This window comes from Trachemys scripta, chromosome 6 (genome assembly GCF_013100865.1).
Source record: "Trachemys scripta elegans isolate TJP31775 chromosome 6, CAS_Tse_1.0, whole genome shotgun sequence".
Classification (NCBI taxonomy): domain Eukaryota; kingdom Metazoa; phylum Chordata; order Testudines; family Emydidae; genus Trachemys; species Trachemys scripta.
This window is the reverse complement of record NC_048303.1, coordinates 21,353,192-21,362,050: the sequence shown is the minus strand read 5'-3', so window position 1 is coordinate 21,362,050 and position 8,859 is coordinate 21,353,192. Positions and strand designations below refer to the sequence as shown.

The 8,859-nt window shown below is 44.0% G+C and overlaps 1 long non-coding RNA gene across 1 annotated transcript in view; it reads right to left on the bottom strand.

Annotated features, from left to right (window-relative positions):
* Positions 1-4,352, bottom strand: part of LOC117879254 — a 12,103-nt gene extending 7,751 nt beyond the window's left edge. Inside the window, exon 1 of the long non-coding RNA XR_004646213.1 lies at positions 4,137-4,352. This is a non-coding gene — a long non-coding RNA (uncharacterized LOC117879254). The remainder of the gene's footprint in view (positions 1-4,136) is intronic.
* Between the last annotated feature and the right edge of the window lie 4,507 nt (positions 4,353-8,859).

The window sequence follows — 8,859 nt, the reverse complement described above, 5'->3', positions numbered from 1 at the left end:
CCGCCCATTCCCCAAAGTCCCCGCCCTAACTCCCCCTCCTCCCTCCCAGCCACGCGAAAAGGGCTGCCCAAGCGCTACCGGCTTCATGGTTTGCCGGGCAGCCTCCAGACCCTGTGTCCCCGGCTGGGCGCTTCCCCTCCCGGGCTCCAGCTGTGCTGGGGAAGCGCCGGCCAGGGGCGCAGGGTCTGGAGGCTGCCCGGCAAACCGTGAAGCCGGTAGCGCTTGGGCAGCCCTTTTCGCGTGGCTGGGAGAGAGGAGGGGGAGTTAGGGCGGGGACGTTGGGGAATGGGTGGGGAACGGGTGGAGTTGGGCGGGGAAGGGGCGGAGTTGGGGCGGGGCCTGGGGTGGGAAAGGGTCGGGGCCAGGACCCCATGGAGTGTCCTCTTTTTTTATTTTTTAAATATGGTAACCCTAGTGTCAGTTATATTTTGGCCCCATTTCTGCAAGCTGCTTTGCACTCTTGGATCTCTGCCCCTTTTCAGTGCTTGTCTGTGCAAATGCAGGGGTTCATGTGCATTGATGGTTTATGTCTTCAGAATCAGGCAGAAAAGTCTGGAAAGGGGGATCATAGCTACATTAACTAAAGCAAGAGCCTGATTTCAGACAGAAGGGTGGGTAAATCATTGCTGTATGGCTAGAACAGGAAAGTATACACCAAGAATATACACAGCTTTTGACTGATTTTTCTGTGTTGCATACCGAAAAATAGAATTCATGATTGTTTGGGCAGTAGTTTCTCCAGTTTTTTTTACTCCCTAAAATAACTTATTAAAGCTAAAAATGTCTGTGATTTTTTTGGTGTCTTACAGTAATTATAAGTTCAAATAATGGTCGCTTCATCTATTCTGACTCTAAAGCAGGGGTCAGCAACCTATGGCATGCGTACCAAAGGCAGCATGCGAGCTGAGTTTCAGTGGCACTCTGTTGCTGGCCTGGGGTTCCGTTTGCCGGCCCCCTGCCAGCTGGGGTCCCGGCCTCTGGCCCAGCTCAGCCCGCTGCCGGTCTGGGGTTCCGTCCGTCCAGGGCCGGCTCTAGGGTTTTGGCCGCCCCAAGCAGCCAAACAAACAAACAAAAACAAAAAAGCCACGATCGCGATCTGCGGCGACAATTCAGCGGGAGGTCCTTCGCTCCAAGCAGGAGTGAGGGACCGTCTGCCGAATTGCCCCCGAACAGCTGGACATGCCGCCCCTCTCCGAAGTGGCCGCCCCAAGCACCTGCTTGGTAAACTGGTGCCTGGAGCCGTCCCTGCGTCCGCCGGCCCCCTGCCAGATGGGGTCCCGGCCGCCGGCCCTGCTCAGCCTGCTGCTGGTCTGGGGTTCCAGCTGCTGGCCCCTATCAGCCCGCTGCTGGCTTGGAATACCAGCCACCGGCCCCGCTCACCCTGATGCCGGTCTGGGGTTCTGGCCGCTGGCCCCCTGCCAGCCAGGGTCCTGGCCGCCGGCCCCGCTCAGCCTGTTGCTGGCCTGGGATACCGGCTGCCGGCCCAGGGCTCTGCTCCGGCCTGCGGCCCGGCACTCTGTAGCCATCCCCAGCTGTGGCCCACTGGCCCCAGCCTGGGGCAGTGAGGGGTGCAGACAGGGGCAAGTGGGGGCGCAGCTCAGCACCCCTACCTTAAAAATTGTTCCAGCGCCACTGGGATATTTTTAAGTCCGGATTTGCTGCTTATATCAGACCATGTGGAACAGCACACTGCGTTTGACATTGTGCGTGCCCTCTGTCCCCATTTCCCCCCCCCCCACTGTGAGTTGACGGTACATTTGACAAAATGTCAGCTCCTAAGAAAGAAAAGTTAGGTATCCATTCATTTCAGCCTTCTTGGACAGATACATTTGGATTTATTCAAAAGAAGGACCATGCTGTTTGTGCTTTCCGTTGTGAAAGTGTTGTTTGTCGCATATATAGTGTTTGACATTTTGAAACGAAGAACGAGAAGACCTTTCTTGATGAAGCAGACAAGACTGAATCGATCAAAAAGGCAGTTACAGGATATGAGAAGCAAAGCAGTGTTTTTAAATGCTTAAGTGTAAGTAAAAATCAAGCTACAGAAGGAAGTTACAAGATTGCACAGTGCATTGCAAAAAACAGAAAGCCATTTACAGATGGGGAATATATTAAAGAAGTTTTTCTCAGCAGTTCGGAGGTTTTGTTCAATGATTTGCCAAATAAAGATACGATCATATCTAGAATAAAAGAACTGCCTATCTCTGCCAGAACAGTTGAGAGATGCATAAGCAAAATGGCAGAAAACATTAATGAAAAGCAGACAACTGCATTAAAAGACACAGCAGTGTTTAGCATTGCAGTTGATGAGAGCCTGGATATAAATAACTTTCCACATTTGGCAGTTGTTGGAAGATCTTGTGCTTCCAATGAAATCCGGGAGGAACTTTGTTGCCTAAAACCGCTGCATGGCACAACAAAGGGGGAAGAAATAGTGGAAACTTTTGTAACGAGGAGTTGACATCAGAAAAATATTTTGTATGACAACAGATGGTGCTCCTGCCATGGTCAGAAAACAGAAGGGATTTGTAAAGTTACTTGAAGATCAAATTGGCCTCCTGACAGTCAAATTTCACTGTATCATCCATCAAGAAAACCGGTGTGCTAAAATTTCTAATTCAGAGCTTAATAATGTGATGAATACAGTGGTGTGAATTATGAATTTCCTTGTTGCTCGATCTGCTTTGACTCTGACAGTTTCAAGCACTGCTAGAAGAGATGGACAGTGCTTATAACGACATTCTACTTCACAGCAACATTCGGTGGTTAAGTCGCGGCAAGGTTTTGGTGCGCTTCGTAAACTCTTTTGATGCAATCAAGGCCTTTTGTCGGAAAAAGGACAAAACTACCCCGAACTGGATGATGACAAAGGGCTGTGTAAGATCATGGTTCTAACTGACATCACCACTCACCTAAACGAACTCAACCTCTGTCTCCAGGGTGCAGGGCAAATGGTTCTGGATCTTTATGAAGTCTGGAAGGCATTTGTTGTAAAACTAGCAGTTTTTTCTCGGGATATTCGAACTTCGACTTTCTACTACTTCCAACACATAAAAGAGCTATCGACACGTTGCACTGTCAGTGTTGATGAGATTGGAATGTACATGCAAGAACTAGAATCAGAATTTTCTGACAGATTTCAAGATTTCCAGCGATTTGGCCCTATGCTTTCTTTTCTAATTAAACCTGAAAACTTCAATGAACGCGACTTGGATTTAGGGTGACCAGAGAGCAAATGTGAAAAATCGGGACAGGGGGTGGGAGGCAATAGGAGCCTATATAAGAAAAAAGACCCCAAAATTGGGACTGTTCCTATAAAATCAGGACATCTGGTCACCTTACTTGGATTTGTCTGTATTTCAGTGGATGGGTGTTGAAGATTTTGAAATGCAACTCATTCAGTTAAAAAGCTCAGAATTGTGGGCATCAAAGTTTGGAGATCTGTATAGTGCACTTGAAGCTACTGAGAGAGATCGTGAGGCCTCTATTCTGACCTGCTGGAACTCCCTGCCAGTGAAATTTAACTGTTTGAAGAAAATTGCATTTGCAATGCTTTCAGCATTTGGATCCACATACCTGTGTGAACAGGCATTTTCACATATGAAATCTGTCCTCTGTCCCTCTTGGAGCCAGATAACAACTGATCGCTCAGAAGCCTGTGTGCAGCTTGAAGTATCCAAATACGTGCCAGACATTGGAAAACGCAGCAAGGAAAAGCAAGGGCAAGGATCACACTAAACTGATAAGATCTGCATTCTAATTTAATTTCATTTTAAATGAAGCTTCTTAAACATTTTAAAAACCTTATTTACTTTACATACAACCAGGGCCAGCTCCAGTATTTCTGCCGCCCCAAGCAAAAAAAAAAAAAAAAGCCGCGGCAGTTCAGCGGCAGGTCCTTCGCTCTTAGAGGGAGTGAGGGACCTGCCGCCCCCGAATTGCCGCTGGTGCCGCCCCTCTCCATTGGCCGCCCCAAGCACCTGCTTGTTAAGCTGGTGCCTGGAGCTGGCTCTGCATACAACAATATTTTAGTTATATAATATAGACTTTTAGAGAGAGGCCTTCTAAAAACGTTAAAATGTATTACTGGCACGCAAAACCTTAAATTACAGTGAATAAATGAAGACTTGGCTTACCACTTCTGAAAGGTTGCCGACCCCTGCTCTAAAACCTTCCACACCTTAGCTTAATTTAACAAAATGGTTAAAATATTTTTTCACCCCTCAGCTCATAGAGAGCTGACACATGCGTTCTTGTCTGCAGGGAGCTAGCAAAAGTTCATCCAATACATTTGTTCTTGGACTCTGTGGTAAATATTTACTTCCAGGAACTGGGAGATCTCAGAATTCGTGGAATCTCCCTGTGCATATAGAAGTATAGAAACATGGCCCCTAATGGCATGCTATTTGTAACTGAAAGCAAAGCAGGTCAACTCTGGCTTGCTTCATCTGTTACACGCTATGCCAAAGTATCCATGCTGCAAAGCTGATTACCAAACCAATAAGCAATATTATTATAGCAGAAATGCACAGCAACACCCCTAACAACATTAATTCTAAAACTCTCAATTTAAAAGGAACTAGTTCCTCTCTGTGCACATGCTTAAAACTTCATATTCATTAGTAAGACAGTAAGAAAATGTCAAAATTTTGACAAGAAGTGAGAAAAAAATTCTGCAGAATTTTTCAATTTTTCAATCAGGTTTCTGCGCTTCAACTTTTTCTTCTATATACATTTGGGATTTTTTTTCTGCTCTTTTTTTTCTCCCTCCAAACCAAGAATTCTATCATTTTTACATGCCTGCCTAACATTTTTTTATTTAAAATTCTCTCTTTCATACTTTCTTCTGCTGCTTGTTCTTTCTCCCCTGTGGACATGGTTTGTGCTTAGCACACTGTGCGTGCTACAAGAATATGAATAATTATATATTTGGGGAAAATAACATTGTAAAATTGACTATCATTATAGGAAGAGGTGAATGTAATGGATTTTCCTGGCAGGGGGTGTTAATGGAAAGAATTTTCCTTTCTTACATTTTCTAATTGTTAATTAAAATAACTTGAGTGTGATATGGGGGAAAGCCTTTAATTTAGAATATTTCATATAGTGTGACTTTATAAAAGTATGTAAAATATCATATTTAGGTTCCGATTCTGCAAACACTTAAGTAGGTGTATAACTTTGGTCATGTGAATAGTCCCACTGAAGTGAAGTTATGATTGGACTTATGTGTTTGCAGGATATGGGCCTTAGAAAAGAAAAACAATCTGCATTTAAAACTTGAATATACTTTATTAACTTCATACAAGTTTATGCAATTCTACAAACCAGCAGGCAATGAGATTATTAATTGTTATCCATTAATCAAATGAGACATGTTGAAGGTGTGTGTGGGGGGTATTCTACAGAGGTTTTAGAGCAACCTCCTTTCAAGTAGTACAGTTTGAGTTAAATGTTACATGCATGACTGCTAATCCATATTTATAAACTTTCAATAGAAAGAGGCAAACAAGGCTCGCAGCTGTTAGTCTAAAACGACACGTTGAATTTCAACAGTTAAGGTAGAATTTGCCAGTTTTTAAGAGTTCTGTTCTGAATTGTATTCTCTCTGTCAATCATTGGACTAGATGACCTCCTGAGGTCCCTTCCAACCCTGATATTTTATGATTCTATGATTTGTAATAGCTCAGCCCTTGTATCCCTGATTTTTAAGGGGCTGACTCTGTCCTTTATTCCAAGACCTAATTTGTATCTCTAGTTCTGGGAAATTACCGGTAACTCTGGTTCCTGTGTTTTACATGGCCAAGGCCAAGAATCACACAAATATTTTAAAAAAAGAACAGGAGTACTTGTGGCACTTTAGAGACTAACAAATTTATTTGAGCATAAGCTTTCGTGGGCTAAAACCCACTTCATCGGATGCATGGAGTAGAAAATACAGTAGGAAGATATATATACACAGAGGACATGAAAAAATGGGTATTGCCATACCAACTATAATGAGAGTAATCTGTTAAGGTAGGCTATTATCAGCAGGAGAAAATAAAAACTTTTGTAGTGATAATCAGGATGACCCATTTCCAACAATTGACAAGAAGGTGTGAGTAACAGTAGGGGAAAAAATTAGCATGGGGAAATAGATTTTACTTTGTGTAATGACCCACTCCCAGTCTTTATTCAAGCCTAATTTAATAGTGTCAAGTTTGCAGATTAATTCCAATTCTTCAGTTTCTCCTTGGAGTCTGTTTTTGAAGTGGTTTTTTTTGAGTATTGCGACTTTGAAGTCTGTAATATTTAAGGTGTGGGACCCAACGGTAATTCCGCATCACCCTTATTGCCTCACAAATGTTGTCATTGTCGTTGTCATAGTCAAATAAACCTTCCCACTTGCTGAAGATTTTGGAAAATAATTGGTGAAGTTTTGCGGCAGAGTTTTTGGAACAATCCTCTAACAACTCACAGCCAACAAGAAGGTGGCCTAGCTACTATGCACATATATCTTATGTTCACAAGTATTTCTGAGTTCTTCTTAATCCAAAACTGCTTAAAGGCAGCAATAAACTAAAATCAATCAAATCAAAAGCAACTCAGCTTTTTCTCAGTTTGGAAGCGGGTCCCATAACGAAATACAAAGACAAAGGATAGGCTTAGAAATTGGACCTGCTGTCACCATAAAATGTCAGCTGTTCTGATGCTGCGTCAGGAGGATTTGGCTCTGTTGTGTTGTTGCAGTGACGACAGGAGTGGGTATATTTTAAAAGGAAAAACTAAAGAGCCTTTTTGTTTTAAAGGTAATGATTATTTTGGAGGACAGAATCTACCACTAACGTGTCCTTCATCCAAGTTCTTTACATTTTTCCCAAATGTCACAATGTTCTTACAGAAAAAATTGTTAGGCAGTTTTGACGCGTGTGGGTAGGAGCCCCAGAGTAAGAGCACACACATAATAATGTAACACAAAAGGAAGGCAAGTGGCCAAAGCTTGTATTTTCTATGTAAGTTTGCAGGGGCTTGTTCAATGCAGTTTGAATTTGCACATAGCACACGGGTTGTCAGATGTGTCCCCATTACAAATAAATCTATTAAGTCAATGAAGTTACAACAGGGATGAATTTGATTCCGTGTTTCCCCTTCTTTTCCTTAGTACTAGAAGGGAAGAAGGAAGGTGCTGTGGTGATGTAGATTGGAAGTAGATCTAGTTGAAAATTTTCCATTGGAACTTTTTTGGACAAAAAATGGCTTTTTGATTAAATGGAAGCTTCTGCCCAAATTTTTCAAGAATTTTTATGATTTTGTTGAAACACCAAAAATCAAAAATATTTCAGTTTTCAGTGACTGAAAAATTTTGGGTTTTAAACTAAAAAAAAAAAACCACTTTTGGGTGTCAAAAAACAAAAAAAAAAAAAAAAAAAGATGAAACTGAAAAGTAATGAAAAGTTTTCATTTACATCACATTTTTTTCACAGTCTAAAAAACCCCGTTGCCTGACAAGCTCTAGTCGGGAGACCTAGGTTCTGTTCCCAGCCTTGCTACAGACTTCCCGTGCAATCTTACCTCTGTCTCAGAGCTCCTATCTGTAAAATAGGGATAAAATCTACTCACAGGGGCATAATGAGAGTAAATGACTGTTTGGGAAGTGTTCATAGAACCTGGGATGTTAAGCAAGTGGAAGTGTGAAATATCATTGATTTTTGATGCTGTGCCTTGCTTGCAAAACCTGAAAAGGAAGCCGCTGTGATTTGTTTTTAAACTAGTGTTGTATCTTTGTTAGTTCTTGGTTTTTTGTGGAAAGAGGGAGCAGGGAAATTGCCTTCTGAATCATAGCTGCCTTGCGTTTTCAGGAAGGAAATGCCCCATGTGCACAGGGCCGGATTTACACTTTGGGCGTCCCTAGGCACAGGGGGGCTCAGAGCATCCTTCCTACCCGCTGCCCACGGCAGCCGGGAACTGCGGGGTGCCCCCTCCGCCCGGCAGCAGATGGGAGCTGGGGGGTCACCCCACCGCCTGCAGTGGCTTGGAGCTCCTAACTGCTGTGGGTGGGAAGGGTACCTCATCACTTTTAACTTTTAGGTGCCCTGCCGCCCAGTGCCACTCCACCCACAGACCCCCCCACTGCCCAGTGCCCCGGCACAGCCCAACCACAACTTCCCAGTGCCCCACACAGACCCCCCCCACTGCCCAGTTCCCCAACACACCCAGACCGCCCACACTGACCTGCATCTCCCACCCCCTCACTGTCCAAAGCTCCCCGCTTACCCCACCAACCCCTCCAGAGACCCACTCTCCTATGCTCTGCCCCCTGGCTGCACTCACCGGCCCCGCTGGGAGGTGACTCTGTCCACTGGGCTGAGTGAGGAACGCTTCAGCAGGGCTGCGTGGGGCCGTCTCCCCCTCAACTGGTCCGGCCCCTGGTGGAACCCGGGAGCAGCAAAATTTGAATTTTTAGGTGCCCCTAGAATGCCGGCACCCCAAGGCATGTGCCTAATGTGAACTCCGGCCCTGTATTGCATATGTTTTAGAATTTGATAGTGGTATTGCCCATCAGTTAATCAGATACCCAGGTTCTGTAAGGTGTGATGTCATTGGATCTGTGAGCTTTTTTTAAGGTCATCACCAGATCTAAGGCAAATAAAAGTTGGATACAGTTCAGTAACGTTACAGCGTAGCTAGAAACTAAAAGTTTCCAAAGTTAAAGGCAACATTTGGCTCTGTCGTGGTGCAGAGTAATCCTCTGATGGAGTCCTTTTAAAAAAAAAAAAAAAAAAAAAAAAACGCAACTATCAAAAAGTTACACTTTCTCCTTCCATATTGAAGGGTTTCTGCTGCAAAATTTTAAAGTTCCCAAACTTTGATTTCTTA